Below are 12,820 nucleotides of genomic sequence, written 5' to 3' on the forward strand. Positions count from 1 at the left end.
CATTTTTCCACGTTCACGTAGAATGAGGGCGGCCGGGGGAGGTTTACCCTGGCATTCCCAGGAGGCGTGCTGAGGCTCACCCTGGCCGGCTAGAGTCGTAGCTTCACCCCTGAACCGGTGATGGGGTCAGGAAAATGGGGTGTGCCATTCGTCGAGTTCAAGGAGCCCCCTACTGAAGCTGCGGGGGAGAGCAGTTTCTTCCAAATCCCATAAGCTACTCAGGGCAGAGGCAGATTCCAAAAGGGGGCCTGGTAACTCTAGAAAGGGGTGTGGACGTTGGGCAGGCACTCACTAAGTTGTAACATTTGGAATGATGGCAGGGATGTGTCAGAAATATCCCTCAACACGGAGGTTAAGCTCAGGATGAACGAAGGTGCACCACTGAAAATGTGGGATGCTTGTGGTGGGTGTCCTTCGTCTCCCAGACTGAAAGGCAAACCTATTAATAAATTCCTTCCTGGCCGTTGTCTCCTGGCGTAGCTCAAGGAAATGTATATTCAAAGGAAGGAGGAGGAAATGTCAGCCCCGGGGCTGCAGCAGCAGTTCTGCAAGGTCACCCGGAGCGGAGCGGATGCAGATCCTCAGGAAGAGCAAGAAGGTGTAAACGGAGAAGAGGCGAAGGCTGTCCCATCACGGGGCCAGCAGGAGAAGCGGAGCTGGCACAGAAGGCCAAGGTCGGATGGGAGCCTACGGAAAGAACCCCGCCATGGAAGCCAAACAGCTCGTCTCTCCAGGGAGGCTCAAGCAGGGGAGCCACGGGGAGCGGCCTGGAGTGAGTGTCCCACAGAATCCATGCATTGCCCCCGGGGAAGTGAGGAGCCCCCATCCTGGCTCAGTAATGACCATGGACTAGCCCACCCGGTTCCGATGGCGTCTCTGAACCAGCGAGTCATCGGGGCAACGCCTCTTCAGAACCCACTACAGACGACACGGAGCTGCCATAGGTAGCCCTCCCCCCCCGCCCCCCCCACCCCCACCCCCATTCCCGATCCAGGAAAGCCACCCAACCCACACCAGACTGGGATGTAGGTGATCAATGAAACTTGGAGGCCATTTGTTACAGCAGCTAGCATTAATCGCCCTGACTAACACACCATCTGAGTTTGGTGAAAGCCATAGCATGGCTCCGTCCCAATCATCAAGCCTGCCCTGAAAGATGCCATGATGTCATTGGTCACCTTCAGCTGGTCGTGACATAGGGACGGCCAGTCATCTGGACCTGCCCCTCCATCCCCCCAGCAGGTGGTCACCTACTCCCCTGCCTTTGGGCGCAAGGACACAATACAGACCTACGCAGAGGCTTTGGGTAGGCGCCCTGGATGAGGCTGCAAGGTAGTAATGCCCAGGTGGGGTCCAGAGTGGCTGGATGTGTCAGGGTGGACTTGGCATGGAGAGAGGAAGATGCCGGCCAATTTGAAGCTGATGTCTGGGTTTTCCCAATCAATTCTCGTCTGCCCTCATTTGCTCCCCTTGGCCAAGGCCACTTGCCCGGCTCCAAACGCGTCCGAATAACGTCTGTTAGGCACATTCAGATGAAATTTCTCTATGGCAGCGCATTCGTTCCTTGGGCTGTCTACCAAAACGCCACAGACCGGTATTAACATAAATGCATCCTCCCGCAGTTCTGGAGGCTGGAAGTCTGAGATCAAGGTGTCAGCAGGGTTGGTTTCTCCTGGGGCCTCTCTCTCTCTCTCTCTCCCCCTCTTTCTCCCTCTCTCCCTCTTTCTCCCTCTCTCTCTCTCCCCCTCTTTCTCCCTCTCTCCCTCTTTCTCCCCCCCCCTCTCTCTCTCTCCCTCTCCCTCTCTCTCTCCCTCTCCCTCTCTCCCCCTCTCTCTCCTTCTCTCCCTCTCCCTCTCTCTCTCTTTCCCTCTCCCTCTCCCTCTCTCTCCCTCTCCCTCTCCCCCCCACTCTCTCCCTCTCCCCCCGGCCTCTGTGTCTGGCTCACAGATGGCCACCTTCTCTGTGTCTTCCCGTGCCTTTCCTCTGTGTGTGCACATCCTGGGTGTCTCTTTGTGTCCAAGTTTTCTCATCTTGTAAGAACACCAGTCATGTGGGTGAGGGCACCCTAACAACGTCACTTTAACTTACCCACCTCTTTAAAGGTCTTGGCTCAAAAAGAGTCCCATTGAGAGGAACTGGGCGTTAGACAGTCAACATGGAACCCGCGGGAAGCAGCTGGCCTGTGACAAGCAGGACCCGCTTTGTGGTGCTCAGTCTCAGTTCTGGGAATTATTTACGGGCAAACAGCTCTTCGTGGAAGAGTCAGATCAACCACAACGCTCCTGGCTGGGCGCCATGGTTGGGCTGGATGTTTTCCAGAGTTTTCTAGAAATAAATGAATTAGGAGAAACTCTACCCAACCTTGGGTTTGGTGATGAGTTTCTAGATACAACACCCAAAGCATAATCCCCCCAAATTTAATAAACTGGCCTTTATTAAAATCAAAAGCTTTGCTTTGTGAATAACACTGCTTAGAGACGAAAATACAGGTTACCCACTGGGAGGAAGTATTTGTAAAGCATAAAGAACTTGTAGTATCCAAAGTATACAAAAAAAATGTTAAAACTCAACAACTAAAGGGGTGGGCGTGGAAAATGGGGGACATCTGTAATACGCTCAACAATAAAATAAAATTAAAAAAAACTCAACAGCTACAAAAAATATGTCTAATGGTCAAAATATCTGACACCTCACCAAAGAAGGTACACAGATGGCAGATTAGCAGATGAAAAGATGCTCAGCATCATTTAACGTTAGAAAAGAGCAAATTAAAATATTGCCCTGACTGGTTTGGCTCAGTGGATAGAGCGTCGGCCTGGGGACTGAAGGGTCCCGGGTTCGATTCCGGTCAAGGGCATGTACCTTGGTTGCGGGCACATCCCCAGTAGGAGGTGTGCAGGAGGCAGCTGGTCGATGTTTCTCTCCCATCGGTGTTTCTAATTCTCTATCCCTCTCCCTTCCTCTCTGTAAAATATCAATAAAAAATATATTAAAAAGATATTAACTACACCCCCATTTGGGCTAAGGTCTGTATGACCTTTCGAACACCAACTGCCTGCAAGACGGGGGAGCAACAGCAGCTTCAGGCATTGCTGGTGGGAGTGCAAAAGGACGCGGACACTCTGGGACAGCGTGACAGAGCTCCACTCTGTCTCACCACGTACGACAACAACCACCCTCCGACCCAGGCATTGACCCACCGGATTGAAAGTTATGGCCACACAAAAACCTGGACGTGAATATCTACAACAGGCTTATTCCTAATCCCCCCAAACTGGAAGCAACCAAGATGTCCTTTAATAGATGAATGGATAAAGAAATTGTGATACATACGGTGGGCTGATATACAAAAATAAAAAATAAATTAGCTAAAAAGACACAAAAACATGGGTGAATCTCAAATGCCTAATTGCTCAGTGATTCCATGTATGTGACAATTCAGAAAAGGCAACTACAGCCCTAACCGGTTTGGCTCAGTGGATAGAGCGTCGGCCTGCGAACTGAAAGGTCCCAGGTTTGATTCCAGTTAAGGGCACATGCCTGGGTTGCAGGCTCAATCCCCAGTAGGAGGTGTGCAGGAGGCAGCTGATCAAGGATTCTCTCTCATCACTGATGTTTCTATCTCTCGCTCCCTCTCCCTTCCTCTCTGAAGGCAATAAAAATATATTGTATGCAAAATTTAAAAATCGTATTGAGAGTAGACAGTCATCCCAGTGCTGCATGAATGGCTGTGATTTTTTTAAAATATATTTTATTGATTTTTTACAGAGAGGAAGGGAGAGGGATAGAGAGCTAGAAACATCGATGAGAGAGAGACATCGATCAGCTGCCTCCTGCACACCTCCCACTGGGGATGTGCCCACAACCAAGGTACGTGCCCTCAACCGGAATCGAACCTGGGACCCTTCAGTCCGCAGGCCGACGCTCTATCCACTGAGCCAAACCAGTTAGGCTGTGATTTGTGATGGGTACTATGGAGGACAAGTCGGGGGCTCTCGGGATGTGAAAAGGAGTCTGATTTCATTCATTCATTCATTCATTCAAGTGCTTAGTGAGTAACTGTGTGCCGAGCACTGTTAGTTACTGGCCCAGCCAAGAAAGTAATGTTTAAGCTGAAGCCTATTGGTGTGGTATTTATGGGGTTTTTGTTGTTGCTGTTTGTTTGTTTTTTTGTTAATCCTCACCTGAGGTTATTTTTCCATTGATTTTTAGGGAGAGTGAAAGGGAGAAGAGATAGAGAGAAACATGGATGTGAAAGAGACACGTCGATTGCTTGCCTCCTGCACCAGGGCCCTGGCCGGGGAGGGGCCTGCAACTGAGGTGTATGTGTGCTCTTGACCAGAATGGAACCTGGGACCCTTAAGTCCACAGGCTGACGCTCTGTCCACTGAGCCAAACCTGCTAGGACTCTTTTCTTTTTAACATGAGGATACACTGTAAGCTCTCCAGCAGAATCTACAATGTACGTGAGACGGGAGGACACATTTGGACACACCACACACACACACACACACACACACACTCACACGCTCACCCCTCTGGGTAAAGCGAACTCTGGAAAGCAGCCAGCTCAATCATGCTGACCTACTAAGAATATCTTCTGGTCCGTCTCATCCCCATCCCCCACATCCTAAGAAGAGGGTTTAAAAATAAACTTTTATTTTAGAATAGTTTAAATCTGCAGAAAAGTCACGAAGGGAGGGCAGAGTTCCCTTCCACCCTGCACCCCATGTCTTACTGGGGCACATTTGTCATCCAAGGAACTAATGTTGATCCATTATTATTAGCTGACTCAGGTTTCCTTATATTTTTACTCAATGAATGTTCTTTCTCCGTCCCAGAATGCTATCCTGGATCCCCCATCGCATTGGTCATTAGGTCTTCTCTCTCTCTCTCTCTCTCTCTCTCTCTCTCTCTCTCTCTCTCTCTCTCTCTGTTAACCCTCACCCGAGGATATTTTTCCATTAATTTTTAGAGAGTGGAAGGAAATGGGAGACACACAGAGAGGAACATCGATATGTCAATTAGTTGGCTCCTGCCCGTGTCCCGACCAGGGCCTGGGATCGAGCCTGCACCCGAAGCATGTGCCCTTGACTGGAATTGAACCCGGGACCCTTCAGTCCGCAGGGATGATGCTCTATCCGAGCCAAACCGGCCAGGGTTCCTGAGAACCCTCTGTCCATTTCTCAGACTTCCCTTGTTTTGGATGCCCTTGAGTTTTGAAGAGCCGGGTATTTTCAGGGTGCCCCTCACTGTGGGCTTACTTGATGGGGTCCTCATAGTCAGACTGGTTATGGGTTATTGGGAGGAAAACCACAGAAGCACAGTGGCATTCGATTGCATCAAACAAAGGGCACATGCCGCCACCCTGATTCATCCTGCTGACGTTGACCTTGACCACCGACTGGGGTCATGCTTATCAGGTTTGTCCACTGTAACGGTACTCTGTCCCCCACCCCTTCACACTGTCCCCCTTGGCAGGAAGTCACATGTGCAGCCCACACTGATGGGTGGGGTCATGCTCCGGCTCCTGGAGCTCTGTAAATTATTTGGAATTCCTCTGCATGGAGGTTGGTCTCCTTTCCTCACTTATTTCATCAGTTGTCTGTGTCAGGATGGACGGGTGGGTGTTTACTTCCTACTTTGGGTTACAATCCGACACTGTGGTATTTTGTTGCTCCACTTGATGCAGCCTCGGCCTTTGGGAGCATTTTCGGTTGGCTCCTGTGCCCCTTGGACAGTGTGTGTGTGTGTGTGTGTGTGTGTGTGTGTGTGTGTGTGTGTGGCACTTCCCTACTCTCTGGCCTTAGAAGATCCAGCCCTGGGCAAACTACGGCCCGCGGGCCGGATCTGGCTGTTCTATCCGGATCTCTTGCTCTCCCCTCCGCTCCTTTACTTTGAATTTATATTAGTTCACACAAACACTCCATCCATGCTTTTGTTCCGGCCCTCCGGTCCAGTTTAAGAACCCATTGTGGCCCTCGAGTCAAAAAGTTTGCCCACCCCTGCTAACCGGTTTGGCTCAATGGATAGAGCGTCAGCCTTCGGACTGAAGGGTCCCAGGTTTGATTCCAGTCAAGGGCATGTACCTTGGTTGCGGGCACATCCCCAGTGGGGAGTATGCAAGAGGCAGCTGATGGATGTTTCTATCTCTCTATCCCTCTCCCTTCCTCTCTGTGAAAAATCAATGAAACATATTAAAAAAAAAAAAAGATGCTCCAGGCTCATCTTACAGGTTTCCTGCTCAAGCCCTAGAATCCATCGTTTCTCCAACTCCCCTTGGGAAGTGATGAGGAAACCAAGACGAGGCACCGGATGGGGTCGTTGCCGCTGGGTGTCCTTGTGTCGAGGCCCTGGCTGCGGCCAGAGCAAGCGGACGTGCGTTCCGATACCGGCCTGTGGACGTACACATACCTGTGAACAGTTCTCTGTGAGCCCATCTGCAGGTGTAGGGAGCCAGTCCAGGACCACAGGGGTCATTCGCGCTTCCCCGCTTTGCTTGGCGGTAACCTCCCACTCCAACAGAGACAAACACGGCTCCCGCGATCCACTTACCTCACGGTCCAATGCCAGAATGCGCGCGTGGTGTGATTCCAGAATTGCTAACCTGTATCCCACAGGAAGCAACTTTACCCACCGGAGTGCACTCCTAGTCTGCGCAGTTCCTTTGGCCTTTCCCTTTCCAGGCTCCATTTCCAAAATTACTTAAATCAGCATCTTTGCCTCCATCTGGACCTTTTTTTTCTGGCCTGCCTCTCCCTTTCCCCGCCGAGAAAACCTGGCCTGTGGGGCTCCGGTGGTGTTTTCTGGGGGACTGAATCCCTATTGAACCTCATCAGTGTCCTTGGCCTCAGGACAACCCTCACCCCAAAACAACCCAGTTGAATTCTCTTGATCCACCTGCCAAGCTCTGTGAATCATGGGCGAACCCAGCCCAGGGCCCCGCTTCAGTCAGTCTTCATTCCTGCCCCCCCCCCCCCCCCCCCGGTGGGGCGGGGGCCCTGCTCACCCCCAGGACCAGGCAGCAGGGGCTGGCCACTCTGGGCCCTGGCCAAGCTGTCCAGCATCCTGCTGGGCCACCTGGTAACTGGGGCCTTCTCGGGTTACTCAGAGGATCACTTTGCCTTAGAAATTCCAGCTGTCACTCTGGGCGCATCGGTAACTGATGCCAAGGCCGTGAGCAGCAGAGGGCCAGCAGCAAGCGAGTGTCGCTGGCTGTTCCGCAAGCACTGTGTTCTGTCCCTGCAGCCCTGCAGTCACCGGTAAGGAAGGTGAGCAAACCTGGGAGGGGGGGCCGGGAGGGGCGGCACTCAATAGTCTGGAATGGGGAGCCCTGGGATGCCTCCCTCCCGAGCCCCCCCAGTCAGCCCTGCCAGAAGCCTGGACGCCGAGCGGGCCACCAGCAATCAATCCCCTGTGCTGTCTCCCTCTCCAGTCGCACTGCCACCGCTGCCATGCCGGCCACCAACCAGGGCTGGCCCGAGGACTTCGGCTTCCGGCTGGGCGGCTCGGGCCCCTGCTTCGTCCTGGAGGTGGCCGAAGGGAGCAGCGCGCACGCCGGGGGACTGCGGCCCGGGGACCAGATCCTGGAGGTGGAGGGGCTGGCGGTGGGTGGCCTGAGCCGCGAGCGCCTCGTGCGCCTGGCCCGGCGCTGCCCGCGCGTGCCGCCCAGCCTCGGCGTGCTCCCCGGCCCCGACGGCGGCCCCGGCGCGGGAGGCGGCTCCGCGCCCGCGTCCACGGCCCTGCGGCCTCCGCGCCCCGGCCGCGGTCTCTCCCTGGGCCGCGAGCTGCTGCGCCTGGCGGGTCACAAGCGCCCCGACGCCGTGCACCGAGAACGCAGGTGCAAGGCCCAGGAGTTCAGCCGCAAGGTAGGGTGGGCGGGGTTTGGCTCGTGTGGGCGGGGTTTAGAGCGTGTGGGCAGGGTTTGTATTGTGTGGGCGGGTTTTTGGCTCGTGTGGGCGGGGTTTTGATTGTATGGGCGGGGTTTGGCTCGTGTGGGCGGGGTTTGGCTCGTGTGGGCGGGGGTTGGCTCGTGTGGGCGGGGTTTGGCTCATGTGGGCGGGGCACGTCGGGGCTTAGAGTGGGCCTGGAGGGCGTGGCTCCCATAGCCTGGAGCTGAGGACTGTTTGGGGACAGACCTATGAGAAACATGATAACGCTCAGGCGTCTATGTGTGCACCTAATGTACTTGTGCTCGCTTGATTTGTGAAGGTTGCGTTTCTTAAAACAGCAAAGTGTATTAAGTGAACAGCTCAATGCATTGTACATGTGAATACGCCTTTGTAACCACTTCACCCTGACCAAAATACAGACGAACCGAGTACAGACAATAGAATGGAGAATACAGAAGGATTCCCTCACCTGGAAGGTTCCTATGCACCCCCTTCCTTGTCTCTCCGCCCTGTCGAGAAGTAGCTGCTATTCTGACTTCATCGTCATAGATGATTTTGCATCTGTGACCGTCAAAGAAATGGAATTACGCAATACTCACTCTGTGGTGCCGGGCTTCCTGTGTTCCACATTGTATCTGTGACTTTCACCCACGTGTTCATAGAAGTTAATCATTCTTTCTCTTGCCTGTCTGACTAATGTAGTGTCATAGTCCACTCGGGCTGCTGTAGCAAAATACCAAGGACCCGGCGGCTTACACACACTGGGAATTTATTTCTCACAGTTCTGAGGACAGCAGTCTGAGGTCAGGGTGCCAGCGTGGTGCGGTGAGGTCCCTCTTCTGAGCTGCAGACTTCACATGTGTCCTCCGATGATGGAGGGCGCTAGGGAGCTCTCTAGGATCTCTTTTATAAGGGCACATTGCCCTGGCTGGTTTGGCTCAGTGAATAGAGCGTCGGCCTGCAGACTGAAGGGTCCCGGGTTTGATTCTGGTCAAGGGCATGTGCCTGGGTTGCGGGCTCGATTCCCAGTAGGGGGCGTGCAGGAGGCAGCCGATCGATGATTCTCTCTCATCATGGATGTTTCTATCTCTCTCTCCCTCTCCCTTCCTCTCTGAAATCAATAAAAATATATTTTAAAAAATAAGGGCACTAATGCCATTTGTGAAGGCCCCACCCTCAGGACCTAATCACCTCCCAAAGGCCCCGCCTCCTAATACCACCACATTGGACATTAGGTTTTCAACATGTGAATTTTTTTGGGGGGAGAGGGAACACAACCTTCAGACTATAGCAACTAGTAATGTTCGCTGTAATCCAGGTGACCTGTTATATTACCAAAGGCCTGTCCTAGACTCCATCCAAACCCTGGAAAGTCGGAAAGGGGCATGATCAGAGCCCCCAGAAGGACAGGGTGGCCATGCAGATGCAGCAGGGCTGAGTGGCCCCCCACAGAGGAAGGAATCCAGCTGTGCTGTTTTCTGGCAAGAGGGCACAGGAAGTGGTGGGTTCTTGTTAGGGCTCACCAAGCACCTCCAAAAGCTGAGACAAATCCCAGAAAAGACTGCCTCGGGCAGATCCAGGGCATCTGCGGAGCCCCCCGCTGGCCCTCAGCAACCGGCTCCCGGGTCCTCGCCACACCCTCCTGCCCCAGTTTTTCCTCCTTGAAGAACCTGATGTTAAATAGAAAGCCCATTAGTGTCCTGTGATGGCGTCTCGAGCTTAGATGTAGGTTGAGAGTGGCTGGATAATAGCTGACACCAAAACCGCTGTAGCCCAGGCCCCGGGAGGGAGCGACTATTTTTTTCCTCTTTCTTACATAAAGCGTCTTCCCAGCCAGCCATGTTCTCCTTTGAATTGGGGCCGCAGCTGACTTTGATTTCACAGCCACCCCCATTGCTCAGCATGCTGGGTACAGGAGGACAGGGTGTCCTGCCCACCGCCAGGGAAACTGAGGTCGGCAGGGGGGCTGCAGGAAACGCAACGTGAGAAAAGCCGGCCACTCCCAGCGCTTTGCTTTGGTTCCATAAACAGCCGCTGAGCGCCTGCTCTGTGCCAGGCTCTGTGCTTGGGGCCGGGCAGGGGTAAGGCCTCGGCCTGGGTGTGGTGTGCATGTGCCAGGCCTCAGGCGCTCCCAGAACCTGTCCTACTGGTGCCTTCCAATGCCCTGCGTCCCTGTGTCAGCACCGCTGGAGACCCCCCTGAACGCCCTTGTGCACCAGAGAGGAAGCCGTTGGATATCCCGTCCTGAGGCTCGGGAGCCCGCTCTGGCTGAAATCAAGCCGTGGCCGTCACTGCGTGGGGTCCTAGTCCCAGCGCTGTCCGGAGCTGCAGGAGGCGGGCTGGAGCCGCAGGAGGCGGGCTGGGGAGGGGCAGTTGAGTGGAGAGAGTGGATGCAGGCAGTGCTGGGCCAGGAAAATAAAAGGCGTCCTGAGGGGCCCACCACCGCCTGGAGCAAGCCCTGCTGTCCCCACATCTCCCATCATTCCCTGAGCAAGACATCTCCCATCATTCCCTGAGCAAGCCCTGCTGTCCCCACATCTCCCATCATTCCCTGAGCAAGCCCTGCTGTCCCCACATCTCCCATCATTCCCTGAGCAAGCCCTGCTGTCCCCACATCTCCCATCATTCCTTGAGCAAGCCCTGCTGTCCCCACATCTCCCATCATTCCTTGAGCAAGCCCTGCTGTCCCCACATCTCCCATCATTCCTTGCAGAGCCAAAGTCCTGCTGTCCCCACATCTCCCATCATTCCTTGCAGAGCCAAAGCCCTGCTGTCCCCACATCTCCCATCATTCCTTGCAGAGCCAAAGCCCTGCTGTCCCCACATCTCCCATCATTCCTTGCAGAGCCAAAGCCCTGCTGTCCCCACATCTCCCATCATTCCTTGCAGAGCCAAAGCCCTGCTGTCCCCACATCTCCCATCATCTCCCAAAGCCCTGGGCAAGCTCCCTGCCGGCCGAGGCTGCCCTGTAATCGGCCGGGTACTGCCCCACCTCATTGGGGGTTTTCCTCTTGTTCAGCCAAGAAACTACAGCTCTCTCCCCTCTGAAAGTCCACATGCCCATTTCCAGGGCCACACAGAGTCCTCTGAGCAGATTAGCATCAGCTGGTTTGCACACAAAGACAAAGCAAACAGAAGTCCGGAGAGAGCGCTGAAGGAGCCAAAATTCAGAGCCAAGTGCGCTCCAGGGATTCTGTGGAGCCAGAATGTTCTCTGCGGACCCCAGCGAGCGGGGTGGAAGGCAGCATGTGGTAGAATGACAGTAACTAGCGTGACTGAGGCTGGGCACGCGTGTAAGCTCTGTACTGATTCCTTCCGTCCAGACACTGTTCAGCAAGAGGGCTGTCCCTGTCCCTGCGCTTGAATCCTGACCCCATGACCTTGGGCAAGTCCCTTGGCCTCTGCCAGCCTCAGTTTCCTTCGACGTAAGGAGAGGGCTGTAGCCATGCCCACGCCGCAGGGCTGTGGAGGTCTCGCAGGGAGAGATTTGGGTAAAGAGCTGCTGGCTCAGGCAGTGCTGCTCCGGTCAGCCATTCGGTGCAGGGAAACTGAGGGAGGAAGGGAGGGGCGATCGATCCCCCGCCTGTCCGCCCGGGTCCCCTGAGATCATTCACAGGCCCCTCCTTGCAGGTGGACGAGATCCTGGGAGACCAGCCCAGTGCCAAGGAGCAGGTGTTCGCTGCACTGAAGCAGTTCGCGGCCGAGCAGCGGGTGGATGACCTGGTGGGGGCGCTCACCCTGGCCCTGCCCCGCGAGGCCCGAGGGCCCCTCCTGGACAACCTCAGGTACCTACCTCGGTCTGAGGCAGGATGGGCAGGCGGGGTGTGTCCCGCTCAGGGGTGCCCGCGGTCCCACGGCCACCCAGGCGCTGCCGCTGCTGTGTGGCCTGCTCCCGAACCGGACCCCAATACCCCTTCAGCCCCAGAGCAAAGGTGAGCAGTGACCCTGAGAAGGGCGCCCGTTGGCTCTGGCCAGTGCCAGGGCATCACTTCGATGGAGAAGGAAAGGGCTGGCAGCTGCTGGGCTGAGACCCGCACAGAGGGGACCTGCTCTCTGATCCCAAGTCAGAGCCTGCTCTGCTCTATCCCCAAACCCAGGTCACAGAAACCAGCAGGATACCCAGACAGTCCCAGCTTTGTAGGAGACAGCAGTGGCGCAGTGTGGAGTCCCGGGCTGTGCACTCCTGGCACCTGTCCACCAGGGGGCGCTCTCTGCCCTCTGATGATGCCAGCCATGGGTCAAGGTCCCAGGAATACTTATTCCCATTTCAGAGGCAGACTGAGGCTCAGAGAGGTTAAGAGACTGGCCCAAAGTCACACAGCAAGTGAGTGGCAGGTACGGGAATGTGAACCGGTCAGCCGTGCACTTCCTGCTCTTCCTCTCAGCTTTGGACCCTCTCAGTGTATTCCTCAGGAAATCCTATATAATAAAAGGCTAATGTGCAAATTGACCAAACGGTGCAACAACCAGTTGCTATGACGCACACTGACCACCAGGGGGCAGACGCTCAATGCAGGAGCTGACCCCTGGTGGTCAGTTCACTTCTGCAGGGGGAGCGCGCTCAGCCAGAAGCCCTGAGCTGGGCACTCCGCTGGCGAGTGCAGCAATGGTGGCGGGAGCCTCTCTCGCCTCCACAGCAGCGCTACGGATGTCTGACTGCCTGCGGGCAGCAGGCCTAACCCGGCAGTGGGACATCCACCCAGGGCTCCTGGACTGCACAGGGCTGAGGGACCCCTGGGAGTGCATGAATTTCATGCACTGAGCCTCTAGTATATATATATAAATTAGTGGGCCCGCACCTGGAGCGCCCGGGAATCTCCTGCTTTTCCCCCTAGGGGCGCCACCGCCCTGCTTGCCCAGCTTGCACCTGCCCCCCTGGGCCCGAGTGCCGCCTTCCCCACCCGGATCCTGCGGGACTCTCCCCACCC

The sequence above is a fragment of the Plecotus auritus genome (assembly GCF_963455305.1).
Source record: "Plecotus auritus genome assembly, chromosome: 6".
Taxonomy (NCBI): Eukaryota; Metazoa; Chordata; class Mammalia; order Chiroptera; family Vespertilionidae; genus Plecotus; species Plecotus auritus.